General features: G+C 38.9%; 1 long non-coding RNA gene across 1 annotated transcript; it reads left to right on the top strand.

Annotated features, from left to right (window-relative positions):
- The first annotated feature begins 399 nt into the window (after window positions 1-399).
- Window positions 400-14,412, top strand: LOC308061180. The gene is made up of 2 exons (XR_013927115.1): window positions 400-485; window positions 526-14,412. It is a non-coding gene; the product is annotated as an uncharacterized lncRNA (long non-coding RNA).
- Window positions 14,413-14,689: the final 277 nt, after the last annotated feature.

The raw sequence follows: 14,689 nt of genomic DNA, 5'->3' as shown, positions 1-14,689 counted from the left end.
AAAGAACTCTTTTGTTCGGCATTTTCTCCTGCTCCATCTTATACACTGGAATCTAGTCGCTTCTCAGTTTCTCTTTTGATGAACTAAGTGAACCCAATTCTTAAGTTTCTTAGTGGAAAGTGTATTATTTTAATCCTAACAACTTTTTTTTTTTTTTTTGAAGTAAACCTCAAATTCACTTATCCTTGGTGATCTGTCACTAATTTTTTACCACAGCATTTGTGTCCAACATGTTTTGTTACACTCAGTACCACTATGCAGCTGCATTCATCTATTTATCTATTCCTTTGCAATATGCACATTAATTCGGGGGGGGGGGGGGGGGGCAGGTATAAACATCTATGGCATTTTGAAAATTATGTGAATGCAAAAATAGGCTACATTTTTTTTTTTTTTAAAGTTGGATGTTTATAATTAATTTGCCTCAGCCTGCTTAGTTGCAACAGTCTTCCAGAGGGAAGTGGTTCTCTTCCCACTTTGCAACAGTCTTCCAGAGGGAAGTGGTTCTCTTCCCACTGGCTGCAGAACGACGTGAATACACGGTAAATACGATGTATTGCCAGGATAGCACATCCCCACTTTATGTACAGAAATCTCTCTACTATGTGGGTGGAATACAACAGTTCCCATCTTTACTGAAAAATCAATTTCAGTGTAAGGGCCAAAGATTTAAGACCCTGCTTGTGTACATGATGAGTAACAGAGCTACAGAACGACACAGCCATGAGGAACTTACTAGAGAAAATTCCACCTGCCTTTAGACACCAAAGGAAGGAAAACATATTTGAGGCTTTGAAAAGAACTCTATGCTTGGCTGTGAGGACTTGACAAGAGCTCAAGACGTAGCATGAGGTAAAGATACATCTCTCCATAGCGACTCTATATTTGACCTTCTCAGCAGCCAATCAGTCATATATTTTCCAAAGCTCCTGCAGTGCAGTGCATAGCATCAGAGTGTTTCAAATTGAAGTTTGTGTCTGAAAATCATTCAGTAGGAACTCACTTGCAGCCAAAAGCAGCAGCAGCAGAACTAGAGAGTTTTCCTACACCTTATGTTTCTGTCCTCCTGCAAAGCAGTGCCATCAGCTGTCCATGTTACAATGATCACACGATGCGATGCAGTGACGTATTTGTTATGTTCTAAGCTCTCCTTCCACAAGCTTCTGGGAAAAGGCAAAACATGGAAGGTAGAACATGCAGAAAACAAGAGACTGGGGGTCTGCACAGTACTAACCAAGCATCCTTAGCTGTCACTCATTCACCTGTGAAGTGCTGCTCAGCATAACCTCAAAAATTTGCCATCAGCAAAAGAAATACTAGAAAGTCATCACTGGACTCACAACCCTTCATGCATGTTTCCTGCCAGTGCCCTATTGCATTCACCTAGTTTAAGTCAATTAATTTACACTGGATTTTTTCCTTTTTTTTTTTTTTTTTTTTTAAGATCAGTAAGATCAGCTGCCATGTAAGATCACAAGGCCTGGGACAACAGTCTCAGAACATTAACCATTGCCAGGTGATAAAACGTTGGCTTGAAATATGGATAACTGTTGTACTGCCTGCTGTAATACCATATATATTTAATCACATAGGCAATGCCAGTTGATTAAATATGCTCATTCTATAAGAAAAAAAAACATTATTAAAGGAGAAAATTAGGTGTTTTGTCAGTTATAGTTCTCTGGTTTAATTCTTAAAATGGTCAGGTGTACAAAGGTCAATACAATCGATCTATTGACAAAAGAGAAAATAGGTCATGTAGCTCAGGACTAGATAGGACTAAGCTTTAAGTAACTGAAGAAAAATATCGTGTATCTAAAAGAACCAGTCCCCAATTGATAACTTTCTTCCCTCCTACTCCTCAAAAGAAAAAATATAAAATCATCATCATCATCTCTGATGATCCTTCATAATTATGCTGGAAACTGCAGGTGTTCAGTTTATTTTCTGTGCAAAATATTTATCATAGCAATGATTTCTAAAGGTAATGATCACTACATTTCCTTTCAAGAACATATATATTTTAGTCTTCAAAATCAACTGCTTGCTTTCCTTATGATTATCTACTTTAATGGTTCCAATGGTATCATTTGGCATTATTTTGGATGATTTTTCTGTATAACAAAGATTCTACTGCACCTTGAAATTGTGGAAATAAAAAAGTGTCAAAGTCTCCAGAAAAATATGACAAACACATATGTAAATGGATTTAAACAGTCACCCAGAGTAACGGGAGGAGATATTATATTTTCCACTAGCTGCATTTCCATTGCTTTCCCCTTGGAAAGCTTTCCATTTTAGTGCCTCCAAAGGAACCGACTAAAAGGTCAGACAAGGAACAGCTCAGAAGGAAGTGTAGCATGATGTACTCATAGCCCCCCGCTTGCCCTCAACTCCCATCCCTTTACTAACTCCCTTTCCTAACCCAGCCAACAGAATTTTCCTTACCTGGGTTAAATGCACAGTGTTCACTTCCCAACACCTTTCCCAAACAGCAGATTTCCACGAGGCTGCCGATGTTCATGTTGACAAGGAGCAACCATGCTGTAAAGGTTACGAAAGAGGAGCTGCTTAACCCATGGATTTCAAGCTTGTAGCTAAATTTTCTTCTCCTGTGTTCAAACCTTATTCCATAAAACGTCACATGTATTATGTTTGGTGAAATACATAATTCCTGGAGATTTTGGACAAAATTATTTAACAAAAATAACAGTGTTCATCTTTTAGAATACGTTTAAAGCAGCCAGTGGAATTATATTAAATGTATCTTTTTTTCTATTAGCTGTTACAAACCTTCTTCCATCAGGAAGTAACCAACACAAAGTCCAGACCTAACCTAGTTCCGAAACAGTGTTCTATGGGCCGATTTTAATAAGACAAGATTTTCCAGAGCAGATGAGACTAATTGTCAGTGTTTCCTCATATCGCCCTTCCTGCAGAGGCAAGTGCCTGTGCAGCAGGAGAGGCTGAACGTCTTTTTAGGCATTTGATTACTCATAGAATACTCCCAGTGGCATGCCTTAATTTCTAATCCCCAAAGGCAAAGGCTGATCCCCTGTGAGTGCTGGATTTTACTACCTCTAGTTTTGATTACATAGCCACAAACGCTGCCAGCCAAAACATGAAGCAGTCTTTCTGTCCAGTCAGTTCCAGCAAATTGTCTCAGTGACCTTCACTGATAGAAAATACCACAATGGCTAAACTCCGTGCAAAGAAACTTTTCCTTTCATTGGCTTTAAATGTAAGAAGCTGTGATGCAAGAGGCCTAAAGCAGGGCTGGCTGGGCTGCGTCACAGAAGAAATGGTTGGCAAGAAGAGGCAGCAAGAATCCAAAGCCAAGAGTCCTGTGATTCCTCAACGAATTTCTCCTTCATATTAAACTGCTGGGTGCTTTTTTCTCTCCCAGCTCTACAATGGACCATGAACAGAAATATTACTGGCCTGGTAAGATTTTGTGCCCATCATTAAGAGACTGGAAATGAACAGAAGAGCTGGACATGATTTGCCTCAGTCTCAGACCGCGTAAATCCTCACTCACCGTCCCTAAGGAAATGCCACTGAATCATTCCTGCAGTGCTGCTCCCACCAGCAAACCATATAATAATCATCTGAATACACGAAACAAATGTGGGCGTCTAATAGTTATGTGACAGAGTAGGCCCACCTACTGCAGGCTGGTTACTCTGAACCATCAGCTGTCGCTCGTTTAAAGGGATGTTGCCTCCATGAAAACTTAATCTAAAAAAACCCACCATGCTCAAAAATGTTTGGCATAACACCTTCAGCTTCCAAGATTATTAACATACCTGGTGTACAGCAAGTGTCTGAGTCGCATGTTTCTGCTTTGCTACTTCTCGTGGAGTCCAAACTGATAAATTCATGTTTAAGCAGTTGCCCTGATAAAGTCCTCAGCTAGATTGGACAATTTTATTAAATTAAACCAGGATGGATAGTTTTGCCATTAAGTCTTGGTGTATTTCACCTTCATTTTTTCATAAACAAGACAACAAAAACAACAACAAAAAAATCCCTATGCCTGGGTTATTTCTTTTTTGATCAAATATGTGATTCATTTTTTCCCAACTAATAAATTAGAGAAATAGTCATAGAATTGTTTCTGTTTATTCTTGCTGCTGTGGGAATCCTCTTGTAAACCTGGGACTACAGGAGTATCACAGGGTTCCTTTAACACACAAAATTGATCTAATAAAACTCGGTGTAACTCCTGGTTACAGTAAATGTCTTCAGGGATACCTTGTTTTAAGAGTTAACATCAGCTATTTATCCCTTTAATAAATGTACTGACCTTTTCCCAATTTCTAAGAAGAAGCAGGCCTGAAGTTTCAAAGTTATTTTAAGAATAAACAGTTAGGTAACCTCTGCAACAGGGGATCTTCACTTGGAAATGTCACAGCAATGGCTAGGTGCAGGCAGGGAGCACCCAGGGAAGGACCCGTTCTGGGAGTTGCACTGCCATCTGAAGTCTTTGCGTGGATGACCTGAGGCATATACTGAGATTCTTTTCCTTTCTTTCTTTCTTTTTCTTCTTATTTAAATCAGGATTCTAGAAAACAGAACATCTGGGCCTCAGTGAAACTTGCTTCAGTTCATCAGGAGAAAAAGTTATTGATCAGTTTAATTTATTTAATTTTATTTCTACAGAGGATCTGGTGAGTTCTATGCAAGTAAAAAAATATAGAGGGAACAGTGTTCAGCTTCAAAGAGCTTGGAGGTTGGGAGGGTGAAATGCAGTTTACTGTATGGAACCTTTTTTTTTTTTTTTTTTTTTTTTTTAATTTGCCTTGATGGAAGTTGACAGCCCAGCCTGTATTTCAGCTCTGTCCATGGGCAGTGAAATGTGTGAGAAACCAATACTCTGAAAATTCTCATATGCATATGAAAAATCATGGTATGAAAAGGGGCCAAGGGATTAGGACAAGATAAATTTATACTAAGCTTTACACATTCCATTGACAAATTTGCTGTTTTTGCGTTGTTGCCTTCGACCTCCTGGTTACCGAGGGGATGACATTAAACTGGGAGAAAATGGCTTATTATGTGTGATAAATTCAAACAAAGATGACGCACTTTACCCACCAAGTATATCTAAGAAATTGTGAGGAAATGTCAAGCATTTCAAAAGAAAGCTGCCGTAAATTCTGATGCCGGAGACTTTAACGAATTTCTGCCAGAGTAGAAAGGTCTCTTTGTCTGGGCTCAGCTGACACTCAGCGTGTGGAATATTATGAGCTCGGGGGTCACATAAAAGCTACGGGAGAAAGAAAACTGTGGATGTGACAAAACTCAGGCACTAGAGGGCTAAGAACTGGCACGAAGACTTTGCATTGACTCAGTGCAGGCAGTACATGGGAATCAGCACTCACACATCAAAAAAGGTTCAAAACATAAACACCCATCTTGTTCTGCTCGCTCCCACTCATTCCCACTCCCCCAGTACGGGCATTTGGTCTTTAGGCAAGACTGGATTTGTCCCGCTTTTATTTCTTCTTGTGTTACGGTGAAGTTTTAGGAGAGAGGAAAGATTGGGGGAAAAAGGTGGGGGGATCCAGACCCCAGAAAACCTCCTATCCTGCTGATGTAACATAATTGATGAACAAATGATCACACGTTGTGTCCCTGATTCAGGTCAGGAGGTGGCAGGAGGAGGAAGTGCTGTCAAACGTTTGAAAGAAAAAGGAGGTAGAGAAGTAGCAATGAGACCCCCTGCCACTGTGGCAAATTAGCTATTTCACAGCGATGTTTACACTATATAGTGCTTTTCACATGCTGACCCCTTGGGTACAGGCAAGATGGAAAGGGCAAAAATGACAAAAATGATAAGCTAAGGCAGTGAAGTAGAACAAGTAAAACAAATCAGGAGCTCCATTGCTCCCTCCCGGCTTCCATACAGGTGGCACCACTGGGTGTCACGGAGGAGAGCTGGTGGTGGCCTCCTCACCCCCAAAACCAGCCCAGCAGCGAGTGGCCCTGGCATGCAGCTTCGGAGTGCTTTTGGTAATGGTACCTTCGAGCGGGGGAACAGCATGACAAGACACACTTAATTTGAAATGTTTACAGACTGTGTAGCTAAAAAAATCAATAAGTAACTGACAATTCATTATGGAGAGAGGTTGTTTTAAATTTACAACTTTGTTTTAAATCTAAAATATCCTCCTTCTTATTTATTTATTTCAAGAGGGGGAGGAAAAAAATTAAAAGAAGAAAGGGAAAAATAATCTCAGTAACAACACTCCTGCCCCCTGGGTATCCCTCAGTCTGCTCCAGAGAAGTACAACACCCTGTGCCTGTCACAATAAGCCACCTCTGTTTGGAGGTGACAGTTTTTCCTAGCCTCTGTGATGGTGGAGAATTCATTGAAAAGTGAAAAGGGGACATATGCACTACGTAAAACAGCAGATTCCACCTCTCCTCAGGATCAAGCCTTATCAATGAACTGAATAATAAACACAACAGCACAAGCTGCAGCTGAGGCGTTGCTGTCCGTCAGATCTCTCGAAAGGGTCTCTCTGCTCCAGCCCACAGGTCCCTCTGCCCAGAGAGCCGCATCTGCTTCTCTCCTATCTACAGTGTGTCAATACCGATCCGTCAGCAGCTTAACTTGGGCATCCAGCACCTGTCAAGACAGCGGATCAATGGGGGAGCCTATAGCTCTGTGCCACCTGCGCGTTTTACCCAGCTCTGAATCCCATAAAGAAATCTTCTCTAAAATAGCCACATTTAAATAACTTGCATATTGGCTGGAAAAGGTATTTTTAGTCTTCTTCAGTATGATGGTTGTTATATACCTTTGTACAGGCATTCATACACCACTAGATGATGTAAACTATGCATGATTGCATGCTTTATTATACATAGGTGCGTATTCCAGCGTGCCTGACACTTTGAGTCTGTGGCCAGTCCTGAAATGGGCATGAGAAAGGGATAAAAAATGATGGGCCTGAATCATCCCATCTCCTGCAAAAACAAAGGCAGGCGGCGAGGCCTACTCAGACTGACAAGCATTGATGGCAACGGCAGCATTAGCCCAAGGCTGAAGTGTTTTGATAATCCCACCTATAATGACTGACTGGAAGGTTGCCAGAATTCATGAAAATGTGTTCATAATTGTCTTTTTCTGCTTAATCAGCCTAGCATTTTGATTCATAAGCTTACTGTATTAATAGCATTGATAAAATGATGAACAGCCGCCTTAATGTTTACTTTGACATGAGGTTAAATACAACCCTTCCCTTACTTACAGAAAAGCCATCAGCTACTATAAATATTGCACATTTTATGTGTGATGGTTTAGCAAAACACAGTTTGAATGTTGGGACATAAAGTCCAAGTATCTCTACTTGAACTGAACAATCTTCCAGCCTCATTTGACAGGAACAGAGTCCTGTTCATTTACTACTTTATTACATTGGCAAACAAATGTCTTCATCCCCTGCTAAAGAAGACTTTATATAAAAGACCACATTGTGTTTGCCAGCCTCTCTTTAGGCACTTAAATATTATTTTTAATTCTCTAGTTCAATCCTTCCTCAACAACTGCAAGAGCTGAAACATCTGTCATTTCTCAATCCAGAAATCCCTAAAGAGTCTTGCCCTGAAATAAAGAAACACAAAGGCTGATTTTTATCAGTGTGTTTGGCAGGATGTGACCACAATGTTTTCCATGAATTGGAAGCCCTGACATTCCTTCAGCAAATCTCTGTTAAGCCACAAATTGCACCCCTCTGTAGAGCAGGTAGCATTGAAAACATCCCTCCATCTGCTTTACATCGATACACAGGTGCATACAGAGAGTGTACAGCATCGCTGACAACTTCCTTGTCCACAGCCTGTAACTTGTTTCCTTAAAACAAGCATTTATTTAATTTTTTTGTGCATGTAATTAATAATTAGAAGTGACAGGGTTCAGAAATCAAAATATCAGGTCTCCATTTAACTCCAGAGTTTCAGCATTTAAAATACTGCAGGTTGTGAATATTCTAGGCTAGATGAGGAGGGGGATGTACTACTATCTTGTCCTTCCTAAATACATGCAAGAGCAAAAGTCAGCAGCCTATCCTCTCCCATACCCATTGCTGTGCCTTGGGATGGTGCTGATAGGAGAAAGAAAGACAACCTTTGCATGTGGTTAAGAGCAGTCGGAGCCAAAACAGCAGGGAGATCATTAGAAAGGATGGAGCTAGAATGTCAGTGAGAAGAAAATGAGGACAAAATACTTCTGCAATTTGCCAGTAAGCAAGATAAGTGGATTTAATTAATTACTTACTTCTGCAATCCCTTCCTTTATATATACTTTTATAGATACATTATTTAAATTTAATTTCTTTACATTACTATGATAACTATAAAGGATCAGTGTTGTGCTCTGGGTGATGGCACCAAAAACTGAAATCACAGCTATACTCATATCTCCCTTGTCCTTCCCCTGCTCAACAGCCTTCTATTAAAAAAGAAAACCAGCAGACCAGGGATGATGCTGCTGGTCTCGCCCTTGCCCTGCTCTCAGCCACAGCCTCCACCTCCCCTTGCCAGCAACTCATTACAACGCACCCCCCGACCAATTCCCCTCTAGTTGGGTTTGGCTCCTTGGTCCACTGTCTCTTTTCCAGCCTGGTGCTTGTTTAAGTCCAGCACTGGGGCAATCAAGGGCACAGGAGAGGCAAGCTCCGTACTTGTTTCTGCTGCCCAGACCCATTTTCAGCCACAAGAACCAAAACAGCCTTTAAGGCTCTAGTTTTCCTTACGCAAATCCTATAGTAATTTTCTTAATCTGTGCTAGAAAAAAAGTTCCAGTTTGAGAAAGCACGTAACTATTGATAAAGAGTTTTAATGCAGAAAGTTCTAAACAGCCCCTAATAATCAGCAACACTACCAGATTTTATTGTTATATAATCCTATAATATTTTGGGATTAATTAGAATTACACAAAGGTGGGTGTTGTTTTTCTTTTTAATTAAAAAAGAAGATTTCTCTGGTTGTTTGGGTTTTTTTTGGCTTTCATTTAATTTATTCTAATCTAAGTATCATTGTCAAGCCACAGCTGGGTAGTGAAATATCCAATAGAAGCTGAAGGGGAGTGATATTCTAATTATTAAATGGAAATCTGCTTCTGAAAGAGGACTTGACTTCTAAAAACAAAGTGCCTGCCTTAAACTTGAAACATGGCAGAATATCCATGTGACTCATCATTAATGCATTGGAGGCAATGTGGCTGTTTACAAATAAATTAAAAGGACACCTGAGTTTACTGATCTATCAGGCCCTAAATTGTAAAAGTTTCCTCAGTACAAAGAAGAATATACAGAAACAAACTGTTTGGTGCTTGTACTGGAAGCAAAAAGGGTAAATGCATTCATTCTCATCTTTCATAAAAGGAACTGAGGAAGACTAGGGAGGGATGAGAGTCTCATGTTTACACAGTTGCATTTTATTTAACAGAAGTCCCTGATGTTGCAGAACACCAAGTCATTGTTTTTGTTAAATAATTAAGGCTGTCTAGGAATCTGTTTCACAAGCCAGGTGCAAAATTAAAAAGTTCCAGGCAGGAAACAGGAGATCACTGTACTCTTGAAAGCAAGTAGATACCAAGTAAAGATTATGTAGCAGTACTTACTAAATTTTTTAACGCCTTCCAACTAAAGCTGAAGCAGTGAAACAAGGCAATTACACAAGAGTAACACAGAACAAGAGATGTCAGTGGTCATGTCCTGCCAATAATGTTCTGGGGATGAAGTGAAGCTCCTGACAAAGTGGAAGAATGTAGAAAAACTTTAAATCATCATCTGCATAGCTACATTTTCATTTAAAATTTGTTCTCTTGAAGTGCCCCTCCTCCCATAGCTGGCTATGGCTCAGTTTCCACCAACAGACACGTGACCAAGATTTATTAGAGGGAAAGTCTTATGGAAGCAAATTTCAGAGTCTCCTGGGTGAGCTATCACAGGAGCAGTATTTTAACTTTTTCTCAGGTCTTTCTGCCAGTATGCAATGTAATGAAGAAGTTGAATCAAAATAACTTGTAAGTCAAATGAAAATAGTAATCATGTTCTGGCTTAACAGTGATGCATTAAATAGAAAGAAATGGCATCAATATACTCAGCACCTACTGAGCACATTCAGAAATAGTGGAGACACTCTCCAGCTACTCCTTGATATCTCTTGAGCAGAGCTGGGGCTTCATACAGAGTTAGGTATTCACCTGGAAAATTACAGCTATTTTGGGAGGTGTTCTGTAGTGAGACGTTTGGTTTCACCTGTTGCAGATTCAGTTTCAGTCCTTCTCTTGACCATAGCGTGCATTACCCCTGGCCACATTTCAATAGCGGTCATTTCCTCAGTTGTGGTTTTACACTTACTTAAGCATAGCATAAAATGGTGCCACCACAAAATGGAATGGCCTTGACCTACTTCCTCCATGTTGCTGTTACATCCTTTCTGCCATGATGATCAGGAATTATGGAGCAAAGAGGATACTGAGAAGAGACATACTCATCTTCAAATATACCACATCCTGCCACAACGAGGAATGTAATAAACTCCATTTCTCCATTTTCATCGCCAATAAGACCACTAGTAAGCCTAAAGTGAAGAAAGGAGATTTAAGGTAAGCACTAGGCAAACCTTGCAATGCAAAAATAATGAAGCACTGGGATGAACTGCCTAGGAAGGTAGTGTGTTTTCTGTCACTGCACTGTTCTTAAAAGCAAGTGAGAGAAATACTGTCAGGGATGGTTTATGTACTGTTGATTCTGCTTTGGGGCTGAGAGATGGGGCAGGTGACCTCCTGGGGTCTTTTCTAGCCCCCTTTTTTTATGACTCCATGTGTGTTGAATAGGAAATAGGGATTATATTCTAGTATAAATCCAAGTAGCAGCAAATCCACCACAATCTGTACTTTAAAGTAGATGTGAGTGATGTTTGCTGCTACTTGCAATAAAGGGAGATGGTACAGCCATTTATAAATTCCTCCTCCCTGTTTTCCTACCTCTTCCCCCATCAGCTGATGAACTACAGCTTTCTCAGACAGCAAACCATGACTGGTATTTGCTCAGACTAAAGACATGGAAGTTATTCATTTTGCCCGTGGACAACTACCCATAATCTAGATTTAGAATTAAAAGCATTAAATGTAGCCAAGCTTTTTCTTTTCTTGATGAAATAAGCAAAAAAACCCAAACACTAATTCTGCCTTGACATTATTTTAGATTTTTTTGTAGGTAAAATTCAAATCAGAATGCTCAGTACCTAACTTTTCTGTCACCTCAAAAGACAGTATCCTGAACTCTTCTGATGAATTTTCAATCACATTGTGCAAAATACTATGCTAAACTTGTTGCTAATGCATATATTTCACAATTGCAGATTTTTCCTAAGGGTGGTAAAGTCTTCTGGTCAATCACAAAGACCAAAATGATGGTTAGATAAGTATTGCAAACAGTGTCATAAATCAATGTCTCTATTTCAAAGCAGATGTACATATGTCATATTCACACAATTTATTAAAAGTAATGAGTAAAACCTGAGATATTCTTGCATGTCAAGCCATTAAGACCTATACAGAAAACATTCAACCTTAATGTTATATCTTCAGTAGCGAGAACAGATTTACAAAATAATACAGTTGTACCATTACCGTATATAAAACCTGTAGCTTAAATGAAAGTTAAGTAGTGAATTCCATTTAAATTTTTAGCTATCCATATATAATTTTTTCCCTGACATTTCTGACATTTAAATTCAGTAATTAGTATCACAAGGAAAACACAATTTATTTGCTCCTGTCCGATTAGCAAGTTCAAACATGGCTTCCTACACTCTATTCAGTCAGAGTGTATAATGATTATTGACAGATACCCAAGTGAATTATGCTTCACATTTTCAAAACAAGTTTGCACATCAATATGCAATATGACTTTGCAGTTGATGGTCTTTGAACCCAGAGTGAAGGGGTATGCTTTTTAAAGCCAAGCCTAAGGGCAATTATTATTAGTTTGAATAAAATCTTAATAATATACAGCATATCATTCTTAATACAATGTATTACTCAATATCATCTGGAAATTAACAAGTTTTCTTATTAAAGTTCCTGGTCCTTGCAATGATGAATCTTTTCTTAGAACACAGGCTTTCATGGAAGCTATTTCTACAGTATTCAGATTCTGAAGTGTAGGTGACAAAGAACAAAACACTTTTAAGAAATGCTACCTGTAACTAAAATTAAATTTGTGCTTTGAATCTTTGTTTTATTTACCTCTGCAATTAGGTTTCAAATTCCATCAAACTTGTATATATACTTACTAAAATATTTTGAAAAAGTAAACTCTAGTGTTCATAGTGTTCTTCCAGATTTCAGTGAGTATTAATGTACAATATTGTTTGTATATGCATTCTACCAACTACCATTTAAAACTTCTTTGATTCTTTTATGTGAATCTCAATTGATCTGACCAGTCATCAGTGATGCTAAACAGCTCTCTCAGAATTAATATGAATATGATGGTAGGTTTGGAAAAGGAAGGAAGACAGAATTCTGTATAGTTTGTTTAAAATCTGTAGTAGGAAAGCCAGTAAGGAACTGACAAGTTCTGAAAAGTTTCTGAAAAAAGCTTCTTTTCACAACAAATCAGAAAAAGAACTGCATATACCAATTCCACAGAAAGTTCTAATATCTATCAAGATCCAAACACCATTGCTTCCATTCATTCCCTAAAATAGGTTTCAGTTGAAGCAATTTCTAAAGAGTTATAAGACCAACTGACACCCTACGAATCATGTATCTTGCATTACACCATGCTCTTTTGTGGAGTTCTAATTCACTGGACTCCTGGTGGCTCAAATCCCTTGGGTGCTCCAGGTCATAGTGACAAAACTGCACCCATTCCCTTGCAAGTTCATGGTCTCTGGCATCACAGAAAGCTGAATTTCCAAAGCCAGAATTCTTAAAAGAAGGCCTATAGCCTCTTCAGCAACAGCTTTGTTACTTTCCATGTTACTTATCCATGTTCACTTGTGAACATCCCATAACATTTCAGCCATCAGCTGGGTAAAAAATTCCTCTTTGTGTTTTCTTGCTGTTCTCCATAATGGAGAAGGGATCAATGAGGTGGATCAATGCCAAAAGCAACGGACCTGACGTGGAGAGAGAAACTGGTTATAACTTGAGGTTTGAGAGTCTTCATTAGTATGAAAGCAATGGAGGCTCATCCACTGACTGGAAGAGGCTGAGGTTGGAAGGGTGTTATGTTCTGCTGTCAGGCAACTTTGAGGGAGATTTTTTTCAAAAGGGCAGTCCACTTGTCGACATTTGATGTTCCTCTGATACAACAGCTGGATCTTCACTGACTATAACAGAATTATTGCTGAGGTTTTTTTTCCCTAACAGGACTATACTGTTCCATTTGTCCTATAAAATGATTACTTGACTCTTAATTATTTGGTAACAGGACTTTCAAAGAAGCAAAGAAAATTACTTTTAAAATATGAAGAACATCACTATGCTTTTTGACTATTATTGTATGCCAAAGAAAAATCCGTAGATGCATTTTTGGTAAGCATAAAAAGAGAGATATAGTAAATAAAACTAATGTTTTAAAATTGGAAATATTGTTGAGGTTGTGTAGCTAGCGAAAAGGAGGTGTGAGACACAGCTGCTGCAGTCTCCTTGTGCAACTCAAGAGTATCATTATCAACACTTCTTTCCCCTTCCTGCTAAAGCTAGCAGCTATTTGTCGCTTCCAGCTTCCACTTGCCGCATTTATTTTAGTAAAACAATGCCCATTTTAAAATGTTGTAAGAACTGATCATATTTTTTTCTGTTAATGTTTTGTGAATAATTCATTCAACAGTCAAGACCCTGTGTACCTAGTTTCAGCCTGGGAGGAATTTTTATCAGATGTATAAGCTCTGCAAAATAAGGGGCTTTAGTGGAAAATGCTATCTTTAAATTAATTATAGCAGTGCTAGCAGGCACCATTATACAGTAATAGTTTATGAAAATTCTCAGATAGCAGTAGATTACACCAATTGTAATATGACTTTTTATGTTATGTTCTACAAATACTCATAATTTTTAATGGTTTCAATGTGACTTACATAAGAATCAGCACACAGGACACCAGGAGGCAACTTGGGAGCAGGCATCACAGCTACCACAGACTGATTTGGGTTCAGCAATATGTTCTGCACCCTGCTGCATTTAGTCATGCTTTTTAATTTTTTTTAATTTCTCTTCTCCTCTTTCCCCCTGCCCCCACCATGTGCAAATGAATTGCAAATAAACAATTCTGTCTCTAAAATCCATCTAATCACAAAGGTAATATTACTGGATGATTACTACTAAATGGCAATTAGTTTTCTCAAAAACACCCACCTTTTTTTTTTTTTTTTTTTTTTTTAGTGTAGAAACAAATGTTAAGATTAGATTCAGCTTTCTTGCACAGAACAGAATAATTTGTCAGGGAATTCTGGGGATATCTATTCCACCTCCAGCTCAAAGCAAGTTCAATTAGACCAGTTACTAAGGACATTGTCCAGGCAGGTTCTGAGTATGTCCAAGGATGGACATTCCATCTCCTCTCTTGGGCATCTGTGCCAGCATCTGATCACTGTCACGGTAAAGATTTTTTTCTGATCTCTAATCAGAATTTCCCTTGTTGCAACGTGACCATTACAT

The sequence above is a fragment of the Falco punctatus genome (assembly GCF_963210335.1).
Source record: "Falco punctatus genome assembly, chromosome: 3".
NCBI classification, from domain to species: Eukaryota; Metazoa; Chordata; class Aves; order Falconiformes; family Falconidae; genus Falco; species Falco punctatus.
This window is presented reverse-complemented; position numbering and strand designations above follow the sequence as displayed.